This window comes from Sturnira hondurensis, unplaced genomic scaffold (assembly GCF_014824575.4).
Source record: "Sturnira hondurensis isolate 20B ecotype Veracruz unplaced genomic scaffold, ASM1482457v3 Scaffold0016561, whole genome shotgun sequence".
Classification (NCBI taxonomy): domain Eukaryota; kingdom Metazoa; phylum Chordata; class Mammalia; order Chiroptera; family Phyllostomidae; genus Sturnira; species Sturnira hondurensis.
Genome location: NW_028089192.1, coordinates 310334 through 331022, shown reverse-complemented (window position 1 = coordinate 331022; position 20689 = coordinate 310334). Strand labels below are relative to the sequence as shown.

Sequence of the window (20689 nt, the reverse complement as noted above, 5' to 3'; positions counted from 1 at the left end):
GAGCCCCACAAGATGTATCAAGAACAATGGTCAGCAGAAATGGCACCCCGCGACCAGCTCCAGCCAATCGGACTCTAGCAACCCAAACAGTGACCCTGAGCAAGTTTTTGCACTTAAAAACCCTGCCCTGAGATCAACCCAGTGAGTCCTAATGTCCCTTTGGTTGGCTCCCCAACCTCCGTAGGTTCGCTCCACTTTACCTCTTGTTCCCCACTACTACACCTCGCTCCTTAGTCTCTGCTGTTTCTTGAGCACCTCTGGACTAACAAAGGCAAGGACCAGGGTTCCTGATAAGGGGATTCCCAGGAGACCTGTCCCGAAACAACAGAGGGTTCAATTCCCCCAGACAGCCTTAGCAGTGATCTCCCAAGGTAGCAATTGGCCTTCTCATCTGTGAGGAGGGGATCAGGTTTGAAAGTGCAGATACCTATAGTACCTGCCAGAGAAGGTTTCTGTGCTGAATGGCACCACGCTACATACCCAGGCCTCAGTGGATGGAGTGCCTGATGCGTTACACTCAGGACACCTCAGCCACGAGGTTTTGTGGCAGCACAGAGCACAAGGTGTGGAATCATAACTCGGGCGCTAAACACTGTCTCTACATCCCTCAATGGAGAAAAAAAAAACTGGAGTCTCTGCCTATGTAATACACCTACAAGTGTGCCTTTAAGTAGCCCATGCAGAAAAAGGTCTCATTTGTTATCTGGAAAATATACTTCATGGACAACTCACAGTTTTATAAAGCTTGGTTTGGGGGGAGGTCACAATCCATACAGGTATAGAAGTTGGCACAGACCAGTGTATTGAATGAGAGGAAAACCACATCAGCTTGAAACAAGAGGAAGGTTTCTCTTCTAAATAACCTTTTCACAACAAGTGCAGGTAGCACCAGGCCCTTGGCTTGCAGCTCACACCCAGTGCCTGGCACTCCTGTTGGAGGATGGCCCAGTGCATGCCTGTTTCTGCTGTCCCTCCTCTCCATGCGCCCTCTCGGGTGAGCGCGAGTCCACACAGAGGACATCTGAGAGACCACGGGGACCAAGGGACGGCCAAGTGGTCGTCTGAGTAACATAAAAGCTTACTGGAATAAGTCCCTGTACAGAGCAGGATAGAAAGGAGTTGTGTACTCAGAGCAGGGCTCTCACACCACCCTTTCCAAGATGCACCCTCCTGTTCACCCAGTAACTTGGCTGGAACCCTCTTCCTTAAAAGGCAGGAGGCAGCAGGCCCAGAAAGGAAAGAATCTTAGCAGAAATGGGAAGGCTGGCAGAGCTGGAGCAGGGAGGGAGTTCTCTGGGGCCCTGGTCCAGGTCCCCAGGGGGCCTACAGGGAGAAAATGCAGGGAAGACCTTCATGTCCAATCTAAGGATGCCTTTAAGGTTAAAGAATTTGTAGGTGTACTTGAGTTCAGATTACCTGTGTCCACTACCCTTTAGAAGAAACCTTTGGGTAAGAAACCTGGGACGTGTTTGCGGGTATGTGAGGCCTGCCTAAGTGGCATCAGCACCATTAGCTGGACTTGGGGAGACAAAGGCCATTGCAGTTGGATGTGGCTGGTTCACACACACACTGCTCACCCTCAGATGGCCGTCACTGGGCCCCTTCCTACGTGTTCAGTATATTATTTCTTTACAGACCCTGCCTGGCAGTGCATGAGCCAAATTAGTTGTCCGAGGTAGCAGGCCAGGGTCAGTGTCCTTTTTACCCACTGGACCAGATCACCTTAGGATGCGCTGCAGAATCCCGGTTCTATGCAGGGCGAGGTCCTACTGGAAAGACTCCAACACTGGAGTTCAAGGTCAGTTTTGGGAGATGATGGGACAGGACAGGGTGGATATGCCACATACAGCCAGGTGCAGAAGGTGAGCAGGGCCCAAGGCCCCAGTGCCTGGAGGAACCACAGCTGGGAACAGAAGGGCCTGGCCCCCCAGGGTAACCTCTCCTCCCTGGAGGTAACCGTCAGGCCTGGGTTCTATTTCTGCTCCTGGCCCAGAAAAGCCGTCCAACCAGCAGAAATGCCAGAACCCAGTGCAGTGACTAAAGACCCCCTGACCTGTCACTGACCAAACAGTGGAGAAGGTCCCCACTGCCCACCCCCCTAAAAGGACACAACTGAAGACCTGATGCAGACTCTACTGAGTCCTCCCCTAAGATTCCTGCCTGGAAGACAGAGGGAACAGCCTGATGGCAAAAGATCCAATGGGTGGGCTCTCCCTGTGGGGAGTGGCTGAGGCTGCTCCCCAGATCCCCACCCTGCTTTCAGCACCCCCAGATCCCCACCCTCCCCTTCTTTCTGCACAGGCCTGGGTCTCCTAAACTCCCAGGCAATGGGCAGCTGGCAGCTTGTCCCAAGCTAATGCCCTGAACCTGTCCCCAACTCCCCCTTCTGCCTGACTTGCCACTGACCTAAGGCAGCCCAGTCCAGGGTCTCCTGTGGCTTCTTCTAGGCTAAGCCCTTCCTTGTTTCCCTGTCTGCAGCTGTAATAAATGTATCCACATGGCCATCTCGATTTGCATTGTGGATCTTTCCTGCATGGAGTGAAGAACTCACATGCTAGCGCCTGCATTAGGCAGACCCACTGAGGGCCTGGCTCCTGTCTGGCAGCAATGGGCCTGTGCTTTGAAACACTCTACTTTATATGACCCTCCATTTTCTATAAGGAGGTCTGAGTGACTGCCATAACTGAAGTAAATAGACAAAATGGCCCCTGAAGCCCCAAATGAGTTGGGGAAAGGGAATGTGGACTAAATTTCCAGAAGCAGAAATACATACCTTTAAGCAAAGAATGTGACAACGTATAAGAACACCAATTTGAAAAGCAAAGCGTTTCTTTGTGTAGGATCCAAGTTTTCATTGGGAACCTACTGACAAACAGGAGCCAAGGAGGTCACGGAACCTGTTCGGGTCTATAGCCTACATACCAATGTGAAAGAACTAACTGAATTTTTTTTAGTGGAGAGAGGGCGGGGGAGAGCTGGTGCGGCACTAAGACGATCCATCACTGCCCCCTAGTGTCCAGAGAAACAGTAGGGCGCGCAGGAAACGGATGTTGTCTTTTCCTAAGAGGCTACACACACAGTAGGACACCCCACTGGCTGCTGCAGTCCAAGGCAGTGATGATTCCTATTAGCCAAAGGAAAAGAACCTGCCGTAAAGGCCCCTGCAAGTCCACTTCCCCCGAGGAACACGCCACAGAGGCCGGAAGTGCAGGCTGGCAGGAAAGTAGCTGCCCGCCGGTGAGGCTCCCCGACCTGCGATTGGAGGGCTCTGGGCATGCGCCCTGGAGTCCTTGGACTTACGGGCCAGTCTCCCAGTTAGTTTCCCTTGAAGTATCTGAGTGGGTTTGGTGCAAAGTGTAGATCCAAACTCTCACTTGAGAAACCAATAGCCAGTAGCCCTGATGCTACCCAGCAGAAGACGGTCTGGAACAAGGGACCTGAGATGGCTAAATTAGAGGGGACCGACACTGGTTTGGCCCTGACTTTTCGTCCTCCTGCTGGCCTAAAGCTAACAGCTTCCTAGGGACTTGGGAGTACAGCTTAGGTTGCTGTGGCTCCGAGGGCGGGACTAAGGAAGAAGCATCCTTGGTGTTTTTGTGAAGGGGTTCCATAGACTCATCCCTGTATCATTAGAGTTACGGGGGTGTGGAGTCTGGAAAATTCTGCTCTTATGTTTTTGTCTTCTTTTTTTCTTTCTTTTCTTGGGAAATTGGGGCCGGGGGTGGGAGGTGGGAGGGTGGATGGATACGGGCCCTGCCTGCCAAGAATGAAGGCGGTAAGTTTCTCTGGTCAGCAGGTGGCAATGTGGAGCCACGAAGTCTTTTCTACCCCCTCCCTTTGTGCTGGAAAACACTGGAATATTGAGTCAGTTGTCTTGACACAGGTGCTGGCAAGCTGGTTTCTTTCCAGTGGCTGGAGGGGTGCATTTCCTGGGGTGGCTACTGAAAAGTGGGTGCCTTGGCTCCTTGGTATCACGTATTCCTGAGCGTGTGAAAGGTCTTCCCATGGGCTTTTATCAGCATACTTTTCAGTTACCTGCTCACTCAAACCTCAGTGTGGACCATTGGAAGGAAAAGAAAAAACAAACCCTAAAACCCAGTTTTGTCACCTACTGATGATTATTAGTGTGTGATACATTTCTTGATGGGTATTGTTGCCCCTAAAGGTGCACTGCACACACAGTGAGCTTCATCTTGCAGTGTGCGTTCAACTTCTTTGATTAGAAGCTCAGGTTTTTAGCATGAGGTAGCTGTTGTAAAAGGCCTTTGTAAGGCCCTTGCTGGTGCGGCTGAGTGGATTGAGGGCTGGCCATTTAACCAAAGGTTGGCCAGCTTGATTCCCAAAATAGGACCCAGGCCTGGGTCGCAGGACTGGTACCTGACAGACCTAGGTAGGCCTAGGAGGAATGGAAAATCGCCAAGTGGGAAAACTTACTTTGGGAAACTGTAATATGGGAAGCTGCCTGCAGACCCTACCCAGGAAAAACAGATGCCCTGCTAAGGTTGGGGTCTGGGGTCGGCCTGTGGGGCATAACAGGATGCAGCTTTAACTTGATCCTGACAAGATGTATCAAGAGTAGTGGTCAGCAGAAATAGCACCCAGCAACGGGCTCTAGCCAGTCAGACTCTGGCACCCCAACCAGTTACTCTTCACAAGTTTTGCCATTAAAACCCCTGCCCTAAGAACAACTGAGTGAGTCCTAACCTCCTTGGTTGATTCCCCAACCACCCTAGGATGGCTCCCCTTTCCCTCTTATTCCCTGATAGTAAACCCTGCTCCTTAGCTCCCTGCATCTGTCTGGTTTTTTGAGCGACTCCAACCTAACAGTACCGAGAAGGGGGCAAGCCAAAGGCAACGAACGAGACATGGATGTTTCTCTCCTGTCCTTCTTCCCACCTTCCCTGCTTTCTCAAAACAAGAAACAATAAAAATAAGCCCTGGCTGGTGTGGCTGAGTGGATTGAGCGCGGGCCTGCAAACCAGAGTATCATGGTTCGATTCCCAGTCAGGGCACATGCCTCGGTTGCAGGCCAGTTCCCATCAGGGGACACACCAGAGGCAACCATACATTGATATTTCTATCCCTCTCTCCTTCCCTTCCCCTCTGAAGATAAATAAATAAAATCTTTAAAAAAAGAAACAATAAAAATAAAAACTTAAAACTCATTTCCAGGACTTGAACAATTTTCATTCATTTCTTATTTTACTAGTATACATAGTCTTAAAGATGGTAAGTACTACATTTGACAACTGAGATAGAAACCAGAAATAACCCCTGGTCCCATCTGAACCAGAAATACCAAACCATAACCTTCCTAAGGACAGCACCTGTTTTTCCTTTGTTTAACTTTGTCTGTTAAACGTCTGAAATGCACTCCTTCTGTCTCCAGCAGCCTTCCTCTCCTGCCCCATGGTGAGGGCCAGCTGCTCCCTGGCTCCTGTCTAGTGCGCCCCAGAAGTCAGAAGCCCACTGAAATGTGTCCTGTGTATGGACCCCCTTATTTCCTCTTCGTGCTATAAACAATTCTTATTGTAGCCTACTGGGGAGATAGGAGAGTCATTATCCAGGATCCTGGCACTCTCAATATGTTTTGCATGTCAGCTTCATGTTTAAGATCTTGTGATCATCAGTGGATTGAGTGCGGGCCTGTGAACCAGAGGACTGGTGTTTGATTCCCAGTCAGGGCACATGCCTGGGTTGCAGGCTGGTTCCCTGCAGGCCAACTCACAGCAGGGGGCGCACGAAAGGCAACCATACATTAATGTTTCTCTCCCTCTCTCCTTCCCCTCTAAAGATAAATAAATACATAAAATCTTTAAAAAAATAAAGATAAAGGATCTTGTGATCATACTGTACCCATTATATAAGCATGCAGATTTCACAGTCGACATGAGCTAACTTATACGTCTTCTTCGAACGTGACTAGGCTTCTAATGAGCCAAATTTGTCTCCCAGTACTCCTGCCTGGTTCTTGAAATATAAGAAAAAATGATACGACAAACTTTCTGAGTCAATCTACGCACACATTTGGGAGAACCTGCCTTGCACAGAAACCTGCAACTTGACGCCCGCTGCCTCATTGCTTCCATCAAAGAATATAGGCTGGTGGCCGCCCTGTCCCTCCCGGAGATGCTGAGGCCTAGAGCTGATCATGTGCTCAGCTGATGGGGATGAGTATGTCATGCTGTTTGAACACAGCTTTTTATGCTTTGTGAGAGGCAACAGCCTTCCCGATGTTTGACCCCGTTCTTTTCAATTCTCCTTATGGAACATCATGGAAAACAACTCATATAAAGAATTCTAATGGTTTTTAAAATGAGTGCTTGAAAACGAGAAAAAAGGATTATAAAACCAACCAAAGGAAAAAAATGAAACCAAAGTGATGGTAAGCAGAAGTGATATACATTCACAACTCCACATCTAATTTGCCCTGTTCTCTTTTCATTCTAGTAAGATTACTGCTCCTCAGGACCATCCAGTCTCATCTCCTCAATCCCTGCTGTCCTATCCTGGTCAAAAGGATCACAGGAGCTGCGGTCAGGACAGAAGACCAGGACCCAGGCTGCCCCTTCAACTCCCTGCAGGGGTCCTTTCTGACTCAGCTCCTGAACCTGGGGCATCACCCCTGGCCTTCCCTCTGGGAAAAGAACTGGCTGATGAGGAAAGGACTTCACCTCGAACAGGAGTTCTACCTGTCTACGAGAGGACAGGCCCTTTACAACACCCCCTCGCTTTCCTGGCTTCAAGCCCCATCTTCATAATTTCTTTTTCACTTCTCATCTGTGAGGAGGGAGGGGATCAGGTTTGAAAGTGCAGACAACTATAGTCCCTGCCAGAGAAGGTTTCTGTGCTGAATGGCACCATGCTACATACCCAGGCCTCGGTGGACAGAGACCCTGACGCGTTACACTCAGGACACCTCAGCCACGAGGTTTTATGGCAGCACAGAGCACAAGGTGAGGAATCAAAACTGGGTCGCTAAACACTGTCCCTACATCCCTCGATGAAAAAAACGGTGTCTCTGCCTATGTAGTACGCCTACAAGCGTGCCTTACTTAGCCCGTGTAGGAAAGTCTGACTTGCTATTTGGAAAACCTATTTCATGGACAATTTATGGAGCTAAAAACAGGACTCACATCTCTAGGCAGCTTGGTTTTTGGGGAGGTTGTAAACCATGCAGGTATAGAGCTCAGGGCACAGGCCAGTCTTTTGAATAAGTGAGCAAAATACATAAAAAGAGGAAAGTTGCCCTGGCTGGTACCTCAGTCGATTGAGCACAGGCCTGCGAAACAAAGGATCCAGGTTCCAGTCCCACCAGGGCACATGCCTGGGTTGCAGGCCAGTTCCCAGCAGGGAACTGTACATTGAGGGCAACTGTACATTGATATTTCTCTCTGATTCTCCTTCCCGACCCTTCTAAAGACAAATAAATAAAATCCCTTTAAAAAAGGAGGAAGGTTCCTCTTCTAAATAACCTGTTCACAACAACAAGTGCAGGTAGCGTCACTCAAGAGCACCGGGCCCTCAGCTTGCAGCTCACGCCCAGTGCCTGGCACTCCTGTTGGAGGATGGCCCAGTGCATGCCTGTTTCTGCTGTCCCTCCTCTCCATGCGCCCTCTGAAGCGTGCGGGAGTCCACACGGAGGACATCTGAGAGACCACGGGGACCAGGGGACGGAAAAGTGGTCGTCTGAGTAACATAAAAGCTTACTGGAATAAGTCCCTGTACAGAGCAGGACAGAAAGGAGTTTCTGTACTCGGAGCAGGGGCTCTCACACCACCCTTTCCTAGATGCACCCTCCTGCTCACCCAGTAACTTGGCTGGAACCCCCTTCTTAAAAGCCAGGAGGCAGCAGGCCCAGAAAACAAAGAACCTTAGAGAGCAGAAATGGGAAGGCTGGCAGAGCTGGAGCAGGGAGGGAGTTCTCTGGGGCCCTGGTCCAGGCCCCCAGGGGGCCTACAGGGAGAAATGCAGGGAAGACCTTCATGTCCAATCTAAGGATGCCTTTAAGGGTAAAGAAGTTGTAGCTGTACATGAGTTTACATGACCTGTGTCCACTACCCTTTATAAGAAACCTTTGGGTAAGAAACCTGGGACGTGTTTGTGGGTAAGTGAGGCCTGCCTACGTGGTGTCAGCATCCTTAGCTAGACTTGGGGAGAAAAAGACCTTTGCAGCTGGATGGGGCTGGTTCAACTACACTCACCCTCAGATGGCCGTCACTGGGTCTCTTCCTACATGTTTAGTGTATTATTCTTTACAGGCCCTGCCCCTCATTGCATGGCCACAATTAGTCATCCAAGGTAGCAGGCCAGGGTCACTGTGGCTTTTACCCACTGGACCAGATCACCTTAGGATGTGCTGCAGAATCGAGGTTCTATGCAGAGCGAGGTCCTACTGGAAAGACTCCAACACTGGAGTTCAAGGTCAGTTTTGGGAGATGATGGGTCAGTAGACAGGGAGGACAGGCCACATACAGCCAGGTGCAGAAGGTGAGCAGGGCCAAAGGCCCCAGTGCCTGCAGGGGCCACAGTTGGGAACAGAAGGACCTGGCCCCCCAGGGTAACCTCTCCTCCCTGGAGGTAACAGTCAGGCCTGGGTTCTATTTCTGCTCCTGGCCCAGAAAAGCCACCCAACCAGCAGAAATGCCAGAACCCAGTGCAGTGACTAAAGACCCCCTGACCTGTCACTGACCAAACAGTGGAGAAGGTCCCCACTGCCCACCCCCCTAAAAGGACACAACTGAAGACCTGATGCAGACTCTACTGAGTCCTCCCCTAAGATTCCTGCCTGGAAGACAGAGGGAACAGCCTGAAGGCAAAAGATCCAATGGGTGGGCTCTCCCTGTGGGGAGTGGCTGAGGCTGCTCCCCAGATCCCCACCCTGCTTTTTGCATCCCCAGATCCCCACCCTCCCCTTCTTTCTGCACAGGCCTGGGTCTCCTAAACTCCAAGGCAATGGGCAGCTGGCAGCTTGTCCCAAGCTAATGCCCTGAACCTGTCCCCAACTCCCCCTTCTGCTTGACTTGCCACTCAGCTACGGCAGCCTAGTCCAGGGTCTCCTGTGGCTTCTTCTAGGCTAAGCCCTTCCTTGTTTCCCTGTCTGCAGCTGTAATAAATGTATCCACATGGCCATCTCGATTTGCATTGTGGATCTTTCCTGCATGGAGTGAAGAACCCACATGCTAGCGCCTGCATTAGGCAGACCCACTGAGGGCCTGGCTCGTGTCCAGCAGCAATGGGCCTGTGCTTTGAAACACTCTACTTTATCTATCCCTCCATTTTCTATAATGATGCAAGACTGCCATAACTGACATATACAGACATAATGGCTCATAAAATCTCAGGTGAGTTGGAAAAGGTAATGTAGAGTCAATTTTAAGAAGCAGAAGTACATATTACTAAGCAAGGTAAGTGGCAATCTTTAAGAAAAGAAATTTCAAAAGTAAAGAGTTTGTGTGTTGAATCCACGTTCTTACTGGGAAGAGAGAGGAACAATAGGTAAGGTGGCCTTACAGGCATCAGAGGTTCACCAGGCATGTACCAATAAGAAAAATGCTGCAGTTCTTTTTTTTTACTGAAGGAAGGGCGGGGGGGACCGCCCGCCTGTTATTTGTACGATGTGCTACTGCCCTCTGCTGTTCAGAAGAACAGAAAGCTGCATGCTGACAGGAAGTTTTCCTCTAGGTTGGCAGAGAGATCCCAGTGGGTTCAGTGGGGTATTGATTTGAAGCAGCGAATGGAAAAGAACCAGCACAAAGGGCCCCATCAAGGCCACTTCCCAGTTGTTGTCCCAGGAACGTGCAAGAGGCAGCACAAGTGCAGGCAAGCGGGACAGTTTGTCTTCAAAGTGGTTCTGCCCTGCCTGCCATTGGTGGGTTGTGGGCATGCGTGGTGGAGTCTTGGGGTGTCAGTTTCCCTGCCAGTCTCACTAGGAGCATCTCTGCAGATTTAGCCCCAGGTTAAATGTCTTTTAAGACATTTAAGCTTGTTTATATGTCTTCTCCAAGCTCTACTTGGTTTATAATACGCCAAATGTGCCTTCCACTACTCCTACCGAGTTTTTGAAATATAAAAAATAACGATAGCACAAACTTTCTGAGTGACTACAAAGTGTCACCTAATGGACGGAAACTGTGTTGCCTTGGTCCTGCCAGGCCCCAGACAGTTTGGACAGGGTCCCTGAGGAGACTGCCAAGTGAGGCAGGCTCGGACACTGTCTGAGCCCTCACTTTTCCTCCTCTTGGTGGACCTGGGATGTCCCCCAATATTGCTGTGGCTCCAAGAGTGCGAGTAAGCAAGAGGTCGCGGTGGAGTTTTTGTGTAGGGCTTCCTTGGGGTAGTCCCTGCGACTTAGGACCATTGGGGTAAAGGGACACGTTGGCTGGAGGACGCAGTTATGTATTCGTTGTTTAGTATTGAATATGGCGGAACAAAGGGGCAGTGAGTAGGAAAATGTCGGCTCCGAGTTTCTCTGGTCGCTAGGTGGCAGTGTGGAGCCGTGAACTCTTTTTCTCCCCCCCGCCCTTTGGGTGGAAAAAACTACTTGGAGACACCTGGTATATTTGGTCAATTGTCTTGGCTGGCCAGTTCTTCCCCCCACCCCTGGGGCTGAAAGGCTCCATTCAGTGGAGTCGCTACTGAAAAGTGGGTGCCTTGGCTCCTCAGTTATGCATTCCTGAGTGTGTGAAGGGTCTTCCCGTGGGCTTTTATCAGCATACCTGTCAGTTAGCTGGTCGGTCAAACCTCAGTGTAGACACTTGCTTCCATCTTCCTCATTGCTTCCATCCAGGAAGATAGGCCAGTGGCCGCCCTGTCCTTGGGAGAGATGCTGAGGGCTAGAGCGGATAATGTGCTCAGCTGAGAAGTGAGCTGTATGTCAGGCCGGTTGAACACAGTTTTTTATGCTTTGTGAGAGGCAATAGCCTTTCCTATGTTTGATCCGAGTTATTTTTCATCCTCCTCATGGAACATCATCGATAAGAATTCATATAAGGAGTTCTAACTAGTTTCTAAAATGACCACTTGAAAAAAAAAAAACGAAATGAAAATGATAAAACCAAAGAAAAAAACAAAAGCAAATGATGGTAGGGAGAAGTAAAATTAATTCACGACTCCACATCTAATTTGCCCTTTTCTCTTTTCACTCTACTAAGATTACTGCTCCTCAGGACCATCCAGTCTCATCTCCTCAAGCCCCAAGCCCTGTCCTGCTCAAAAGGATCACAGGAGCTGCGGTCAGGACAGAAGACCAGGACCCAGGCTGCCCCTTCAACTCCCTGCAGGGGTCCTTTCTGACTCAGCTCCGGAACCTGGGACATCACCCCTGGCCTTCCCTCTGGGAAAAGAACTGGTTGATGAGGAAAGGACTTCACCTCGTCCAGGAGTTCACCCTGTCTGAGAGGGGACAGGCCCTTGACAACACCCCCTCGCTTTCCTGGCTTCAAGCCCCGTGTTCTTAATTTCCTTTTCACTTCTCCTCCATGCTGCGCCTTCTTCCTCTCCTCTGTAACCCTCAAAAGGTAACAAAGCACCAGGCACACAAGCACAGCTCTCAGAGAGCTCTCTGACTGCCAGCTGTAAGGAGGAGAGGGCACCAAGGACCAGAGCAAGAGGCAGGAGTAAGTTGACTCAGTTCCCAGCCATCCCCACTGCACATCCACGACCGGTAAAAGCAACTGAAACCCGGGGGACACCTCAGTCACTGACCTGCCTTCCCCTTTCCCTGGACACGGACCTCTCACCTGCTCTTCCCAAGAGTGAACATCTCACCTTCCCTGGGACAACATCTACCTGCGTTTGCTCTGAGAGTTCCTTGGTCTAAAGAAGGCAATCAGTAGTTGAGGGAAGCCATTCACCTCTGTCTGAACCACATCAGTCAGAATTCTCCTCTTCCGAACTTCAACCAAGAATGTGACCCAATTTTCTGGCATCCACAGCAGAGAGTCCTGTAGGTTCCCGTGGATAAGCTAGTCACCCCCTAGTCCGCACACACACTCCAAGGCAAGGACCAGGTTTCCTGATAAGGGGATTCCAGGGAGACCTGTCCGAAACACCACAGGGTCCTCCTCCCCCAGACAGCCTTAGCAGTGACCTCCCGAGGTCCTCCTCCCCCAGACAGCCTTAGCAGTGATCTCCGGAGGTAGCAATTGGCGGTCTCATCTGTGAGGGGGGGATCACGTTTCAAAGTGCAGATACCTATAGTACCTGCCAGAGAAGGTTTCTGTGCTGAATGGCACCACGCTACATACAGAGGCCTCAGTGGATGGAGTGCCTGATGCGTTGAAGTCACGACACCTCAGCCACGAGGCTTTGTGGCAGCACAGAGCACAAGGTGTGGAATCATAACTGGGGAGCTAAACACTGTCTCTACATCCCTCCATGGAAAAAAACTGTGTCTCTCTCTCTATGTAATACACCAACAAGGGTGCCATTATTTAGCACGGGTAGGAAAAGGTCTCACTTGTTATCTGAAAATATATTTCATGGATAACTCACACTTTCATAGAGCTTGTTTCCTCGGGGGAGGTCACAGTCCATGCAGGTATAGAATTTAGGGCACAGACCAGTGTATTGAATAAGAGAGGAAAACCACATCAGCTTGAAACAAGAGGAAAGTTTCTCTTCTAAATAACCGATTCACAACAAGAGCAGGTAGCGTCACTTGAGAGCACCGGCCCTCGGCTTGCAGCTCACACCCAGTGCCTGGCACTCCTGTTGGAGGATGGCCCAGTGCATGCCTGTTTCTGCTGTCCCTCCTCTCCAGGCTCCCTCTCGGGTGCCCAGGAGTCCACACAGAGGGCATCTTAGAGATCCCGGGGACCAGGGGATGGCCAAGTGGTCATCCAAGTAGGAGAAAAGCTTACTGGAATAAATCCCTGTACAGAGCAGGACAGAAAGGAGTTTCTGTACTCGGAGCAGGGGCTCTCACACCACCCTTTCCTAGATGCACCCTCCTGTTTACCCAGTAACTTGGCTGGAACCCCCTTCTTAAAAGCCAGGAGGCAGCAGGCCCAGAAAGCAGAGAACCTTAGAGAGCAGAAACGGGAAGGCTGGCAGAGCTGGAGCAGGGAGGGAGTTCTCTGGGGCCCTGGTCCAGGCCCCCAGGGGGCCTACAGGGAGAAATGCAGGGAAGACCTTCATGTCCAATCTAAGGATGCCTTTAAGGGTAAAGAAGTTGTAGTTGTACTTGAGTTCAGATTACCTGTGTCCACTCCCCTTTAGAAGAAACTTCGGTTAAGAAACCTGGGACATGTTTGTGAGTATGTGAGGCCTGTCTAAGTGGTGTCAGCACCATTAGCTGGACTTGGGGAGACAAAGGCCATTGCAGTTGGATGGTTCACACACACTGCTCACCCTCAGATGGCCGTCACTGGGTCTCTTCCTACATGTTCAGTGTATTATTCTTTACAGGCCCTGCCCCTCATTGCGTGGCCACAATTAGTCATCCAAGGTAGCAGGCCAGGGTCACTGTGGCTTTTAGCCACTGGACCAAATCACCTTAGGATGTGCTGCAGAATCGAGGTTCTAGACTGTGGCCACACTACAGGGCAGGGCCCTACTGCAAAGACTCCCCCAGTTCCCCTCAAGCTCTGTTCCGGGCCTTGTTGGGACAGGAGAGGGAGGAACTAGGAAGATGCCTTGGCCAGGGGAGCAGGGAAACTGACACAGGTGGCTGAACACACTGGCCAAGCAGTGTACAGCCAGGTACAGAAGGTGAGCAGGGCCCAAGGCCCCAGTTCCTGGAGGGGCCACAGCTGGGAACAGAAGGTCCTGGCCTCCAAGGGTAACCTCTCCTCCCTGGAGGTAACAGTCAGGCCTGGGTTCTATTTCTGCTCCTGGTCCAGAAAAGCCGCCAAACCAGCTGGTGATGTGAAAACCTACTGCAGTGACTAAAGACCCCCTGACCTGTCACTGACCAATCAGGGGAGGGGGTCCCCACGGACCACTCCCCTAAAAGGGCATGTCTGGAGACCTTGGGCAGACTCTACTGATTCCCCCCTAAGATTCCTCCCTGGAAGACAGAGGGACCAGCCTGAAGACAAAGGATCCAATGGGTGGGCTCTCCCTGTGGGGAGCAGCCTGAGCCACACCCCTTCCTTTCTGCACCCTCAGACCCCCCACCCTCCCCTTCTTTCTGCACAGGCCTGGGTCTGCTAAATTCCAGGGCAATGGGCAGCTGGCAGCTCATCCCAAGCTAATGCCCTGAAAGTCGCCAACTCCCCCTCTGTCTGACTTCCCAGTGAGCTAAGGCAGCCCAGCGGAGGCTCTCCTCTGCTTCTTCTAAACCAGAGGTGTCAAACGCATCTTCACCAGGGCCACATCAGCCTCATGGTTGCCTTCTCACTGTTGACATAATTTTGACATAATTTGAGGACTGTATACATGTACCTACTCCTTAACTGTTATGTTAAGGGGTAAAAATTACATTCAGCCCTTTCAAGGCAACTGCAAAGCTGATATGGTCCCCTGTGAAAATGAGTCTGACACCCCTGTTCAGGGCGAAGCCCTTCCTCGTGTCCCTGTCCACAGGTGCAATAAATGTATCCAGACAGTCACCTGCTTTGGCATGGCGAATCTCTCCTGCAGGGAGTCAAGAACTCACAGGCTAGAGCCTGCGTTATGCAGACCCAGTGAGGGCCCAGCCCCTGTCTCCGAAGTACGAGCACGTGCTTTGAAATACTCTACTTTATCTATCCCTCCATTTTCTGTAATGAGGTCTGAGTGACTGTCATAACTGAACTATATAGACATAATGGACCACCAAACAGCAAATGAGCCGGCGAAAAGACACTGTGAACCCAATTCAGACAAGCCCAAATACATGTTGCTCAGCAACCCAGGAGGCTACCTAGAAGCAAAGGGCTACTTGAAAAGCAAAGGGTTTCTGTGTGTAGAATGCAATTTTCACGGAGAACCTAATGAAAAAGTAGGAACCAAGGTGGCTACTGAGCCTACACAGGCCCACAGCCTACCTACCTATCAGTTAAAAGACTCAGTTCAGTTTTTTTCCAGCAGGAAGGGCTGGGGAGAGACAGTGTAGCCCAGGAACGATGCACCACTGCCCCCTGCTGTCTAGAGAAACAGAAGTCCCTGAGCAGAAAGGAAGTGGTATGCTTCCTCTGAGGCTTGAGGCAGAATCAGAGGCGCCAGTGGCTGCCGCAGTCAAGTGCAGTGACGACGAGTATTAGCGAAATGAAAAGAACCTGCCCAAAAGACCCCAGCAAGGCCAGTTGCCCAAAGACGCCAGGGGAACCCGCAGCAGGAGCCGGAAATCCAGACTGCCCGGAAAGTTGCCTCCCACAACCTGGGCTACCCTCCCTGTGATTGGTGGGTTCTAGGCAAGCGTGCTACAGCCAACTGAAGCCTCTGCCAGTATCCCTGCCAGTCTCCCTGGAAGCCTCACACTATAGGTTTAGTCCCAGATGGAACTACAAACCAGCAGCTGAAGGAGTCAGACACTTGTAGCCCTGGTGCTATGGACTCACTTCCTCATCGCGCCCCCCAGTACCTGTAACATGCCCTTTTTCTCTATCCCCCCAAGTCCCCCCACCCATAGGTCTTGAACAAGGTTCCTGTTGCATTTTCTCCCAAGGTCCTCACTCTTTGGAACCATTCCTGTGACCTCAAGGCCCATGAGCCTGACCCTGTCCCCATGGAGCCCCCACCTTCTCAGGTATATTCTTCCCTTCCTCTCCGCCCTGCGTCCCCATGCCCAAGCTCATGCCCCAGCATCAGGGGCACGTTGCCCTTCCACGATAGTGGTTTCTAGCATTCTCCTCTATCATCACCTCAACACCACGGCCAACTCCTCCAGCATCCTTCCTCTGAGGCAGGGGTGTCAAACTCGTTTTCGCCGGGGACCACTTCAGCCTTGCGGTTGCCTTCAGAGGGCCGAAATAATTTTAGGACGGTACACATGTAATTGTTTTTTAACTGTTAAGGAGTGGAAATTACATTCGGCCCTTTGGAGGTGACTACCAGGCTGAAGCGGCCCCTGGTGAAAATGAGTTTGATGCCCCGGCTCTAAAGGTTTCCCCTTAGACAGCCTTCAAGCTCAGGGGGTCCCTGGTGTGGACCCCACAGCCTGCCCACTACCCACGAGGCCCCTCCCTACCCAGCCACTCCTGGGCCATCAGCTCCCCTCTAACACACCTGTCTGGCTCCTGTTTACCAGCCTGCTCCATGCTCTCTTGTTGTGCCCCAGGAGAGAACTGGTCCCAGGCTTCAGCACTCATGATGACAATTGCAGACTTCCCTAGTCTCCTTAAGCCCCTAACTAGAAGAGCACTGATTCTCCCTTTTACCGTCCTCCTACCAACACCACTGTCTTCCTCACTAGCAACCCTCTGGCAACCCAGTGAGCTTTCCTAGTAAAGTATGCAGAACACAGAAGCACAGAGGCAGGGCTCCCCACTGCTTCCCAAGCCCAATGGCCCTGTTTCTCCCCTGACATTCCCTGCTGGCCCTGGGCATGGCCCCTGGTGTCTGCGACCAGCCCTCACCCATGCTCAGCATCCCTGGCCTTCCACCTGCTCAGGGACTGTGCTCCTGCACTGAGCAGTAGTCGCCTGAAATATTGCCTGCTGGCTGCACAGGGGACCATCCCACACCAAATGGGGGAAACCCAACCCCCTTCCCACATGGGCGTCTGCAGCTACTGGCACATGAGGCAGCTGAGTGGAGGGTGTGCAAAGTGAAATTGCTTCCACGTGTCCACAGACCCTTTGCTCCTCAGTGCACATGAGTCGGGCTTTGTTCGCAGCACAGGTGAGGGCTGGCTGCAGTCAGGGGCAGGCATTCCCAGGGCCGGCAGCAATGCCAGGGCAATACCAGGTAGATTGGATGTGCGACTCCAACAAGTCACGCACCTCATAGAATCTAGGCTCTCCAGGGCAATGGACGAGGGCCGCTACTGAGGAAGTTAGTGGTGTGAGTAGGATGAGGGGGAAGGTGAGAGGTGGTGTCCCTGCGGCCATGGATTTAAGAGAAACAACTCAATACAGTCAAACGTTTCTGTCGTCAAGCCTCAGGTGCTCACACAGAGGCAGGGCTGAGTAGAGCAGAGGAGAGGAAGGATGAAGAGAGGTGCATGGGGAAAAGGGTAGGCTAGGTATGGAGAGAGGCCTGGTGGATGGTAAGGCTACGGGGTCCCTAGGGGTGGGGGCCCCCAAGAGGCAGAAGGGTGTTTAGGCAGAGGGACTGGAAGGAGGGGTTGGTCTACAGAGGACAGTGATGAGGTGCTGGCAGAGAGGAATGCTGGAAAGGACATCATGGGGCGCAGGTGGTTTCCTGGAGTTGAAGGCATGAGGGCCTGCAGGGTGACTGATGCTCAGGTGATCAGGAGGAGAAACAATGTGAGGCTAGAGAGGCTCCCTGAGGGCCCGGGCAGGCTTGTGTGTCCTGATGTCACCAGGAGGTTCCCCCAGGATGGAGGCTGACAGCAGATAAGTGATTGTGGCAATGGCCTGAGTGTTCAGAGGCTAGGGCAGGCCCAGGGTGACCAGGGAACTGGCACAGGCCCACACCCGGGGTGTACGGGGCACCGTGTCAAAAAGACCTGGACAGCACAGGCACTGCCCAGCAACTGACAGTTTGGGACAGGGTCCCTGAGGAGACGGGTAAGTGAGGTGCGCTGGGATGATGGCTGGCCTCTCACTTTTCATCCTCCCCAGGGCCTAGAGCAAACCACTAGGAAGTCAGCTTCCGCCCTCTGGGGGCGGGCTCTGGGGCCTGGGACTTCCGCTAACGTCGCTCAGGTTCTGAGGGCGGGACTAGGGAAGAGCTGGAGCTGGTGTTGGGGGCAGGGGTTTCCTACATCTTCTGACCAGGGCTATCAGCGGGTGTGTGGGGGGGGAATTCAGCGCTCGTGTTTTTGTGTCGATTTTACTTTTGAAATTCGCCGAAAAAAACGGGCATTAACAGACAAGAATGACGGCGCCGAGTTTCTCTGGTCGGCAGGTGGCAGTGTGGAGCCACGTCCTCTTTCCTGCCCCCGCCCTTTGTGCTGCAAAAAAGGGCTTGGAGTCTCTTCTGGGTACTGGGTCCTCGGTGTGGGCACAGGAGCCAGCTGGCCCGTGCCTTACCTACTGGGGTTGAACTGCTCTATTCACTGGGGTCCCTACGGAAAACTGGGTACCTTGTCTCCTTGGTAACTTGGTAGCAATGGCAGATATGTCTGTGGATTTTAACCCCTTCCCACATGGGAGTCTGCAGCTGCTGGCACCTGAATGGATGGGTTTTCAAGCAAAACTGCTTCAACCTCTCCACACAGCATTTGCTCCTCAGTCCCCCTGAGTGGGGCTTTGTGCCCAGCACAACTGCACACTGGCCCACGGAAGGCCACCAGCGCCAAATCCCTATCACCCAATGGCCCCATCCCTTTCCTGGGTTCATGTGGGCAAGGGCTGTGGCAGCTCTGTTTCCCAGTCCACTGTCTAGCCCTGCACTACTTCCTCCCTCCTGGAAAGTAGGAAGGGTCCTGTGACAACATATTGTCACTTCTTTCAGCCCCAGTAACATGCCACAGTAGGCCCCATTGACCTGGACAGTCTGTGTGACACCTGGAGCGCACAAGAAAGACGCAGCACAGAAAAGCGTTTCTGTCCCTGTCCTGGGGAAAGAAGCAGAGGCTGACAGAGATCAGACACCTCGGGGGAGGGAGGGGAGTGCAGAAGTGAGGAGCAGCTCCACGTGAAGGAGGGTCCATCCCATTCCCACGCGGGACACTCAGGAGGACAGTCTGCTCAGGGAGCCAGCAGACTCTTTGGGCAGAGGGATGCTGGAGTTTAGGAATATGGCCTTGTGGAGCTGGCCCATGCTCCTGCCCTGGTGTAGGTGAGACCCTCCCCCCCCCACGCCTCAAAGGGGCGATGTAGAACGTCACTGGCCAGAGGTGGGGGCTCATGAGGGAGGACTGAGCAGGCAAGGGGCCATGACCCTGCAGCCCAGGCTGTGCAGGGGGCAGCCCTGCCCAGGCGTGGAAGGCAGAATGAGGGCCAGGTTCACAGGGGTCCATCAGCACAGGTACGTGAGCCCAGGTCAGCCAGGGATCACCGGTTCCCGACCAAGAGGTGAGTGTCAGAAATGCAAGTTTCACCCATGCACCCTGGGTGGCTTCACCAGTTAGATCCGGGATCCAGGAGCCGAGGGTCATCCTGTCCACAGAGACCACCTGGGGCACTGTGAGCCCCAGGGTCTGTCAGAGATCCCCTTCCTGTATCATCAGACACTCACAAGCCACACACACCCCTTCCTTCCCCAGTGTGGAAGGAAGTGAGGAGGTGGGGCAGAAATCTGAGCGTGAGCACTTTCATGAATCTCACTGAGCATTTGGACACAGGGACCACTGACGTGTTCCCATGTCTCCGAACCTAGCTGATGAGAAGCAAGCTCAGAGTTCCTTCACCCCCACCCCTCAGGGGCCAGTGCAGGGGGCGGGCCCATCGAATGAGCACCAGTTTGTTCAGGCAGAAGACATGAGCCACAGTGCAGCTGCAGCCCAAGGGGCACCCGTGAACCCGGGAGGGCAGTGCCCATCCCCACCGGCGCCTCCCGTGCCCACCTTCCAATCTGTTGTCCTTGCCACCCAGGTCCTCGGAGACCTTGGGGTCCTTGCCTCCTCACCTCTTCAACCCAGGACTATGAACCAGACTCCCAAACCAAATCGCAGAGAGGGGAGAAGCGCGGGCAGACTCACAGAGGGAGGGGCTCCTGTGGGCTGTCACTCTGGGGAGCAGGGTCCCCTCCAGGCGTCCTCAACGCCGTCCTCGCCTTCCCAGGCCATGCCAGGCTCCTTGTCCTTTCTCAACGCAGGCCTGCTCTCCCCTGGGGAATAAGCAGAAAGCCAACATTATTAGGAGGAGAAGTCAGTGCGTCCCTTTTCATGTCTTGGGGGGGGAGTCATACCCGCGCCCTCCCTAGAGTTGAGTCCTGGGTGAGAGGCGCAGTAGGCGCTGCCTCACCCAGACTCTCAGTCTACATCTCCAGCCCCGCCAGGGTGTCCTCAGAGCACCCATTCTTCAGGGGACGCCCTGCCCTTGTCCACGGCGCACCCCGGCCCGGGGCACAGGCAGTGCCCCTTGTCCAGAGAGAGAGCAGTGATCCAGCCCTCCTGGTGATGTGCAGGTCTCATGTCTCCACTTCTGGGCAGCTGGGGTACCCCTGGCCCAGGGAATGTGTATTTTACACAGAGGAGACACCATTGAACAGCAGAAAGGCACCAATGAACGGCCAGTAGCAGTATCCATTGTGACAGTCTTACTGTGCACAGATCTCCGTGACTGAGACAGCAGTTATATCCCCAGTGCCTCCTTTGGTTCTTGCAGCTCAGAGAACAGTCCCCTCCATCCCCTGCATCTTTAGGGGACAGAAGTTCTCTGAGGCCCTCGCGTCTCTCACCTGGAGACCAGGGACTAGTTCTAAAGCAAGTCCAGGGCTCCTGTGTTTCAACCTGGGGTCTGTTTGTAGGAAGGGCTTGATTCTTCTGTTCAGACAGTCATGCTCCACCTGACTCCCTTTGCTCACCTTTTAATGTCTCAGATGTGGTCCTTCCCTCTCTGCCCCTGCCCCTGGAGTTGGGTTGAGGAGCTTTGGGAAGCTGGGAGATTCCTCCACAAAGACCCTGAGTCCCTAAGGAGCCTGGCTGTGGCCAGGTAGCAATGGCAGACATCTCTGTGGACTGGACCTGCTC

General features: G+C 52.6%; 1 long non-coding RNA gene across 2 annotated transcripts in view; it reads right to left on the bottom strand.

Annotated features, from left to right (window-relative positions):
- LOC119001039 (uncharacterized) overlaps positions 1 to 20689 on the bottom strand; it is a 58260-nt gene that overhangs the window by 22500 nt on the left and 15071 nt on the right. For both annotated transcript variants that reach the window (XR_005069469.1, XR_005069468.1), the window contains exon 6: positions 19697 to 19824. This is a non-coding gene — a long non-coding RNA (uncharacterized LOC119001039). The remainder of the gene's footprint in view (positions 1 to 19696; positions 19825 to 20689) is intronic.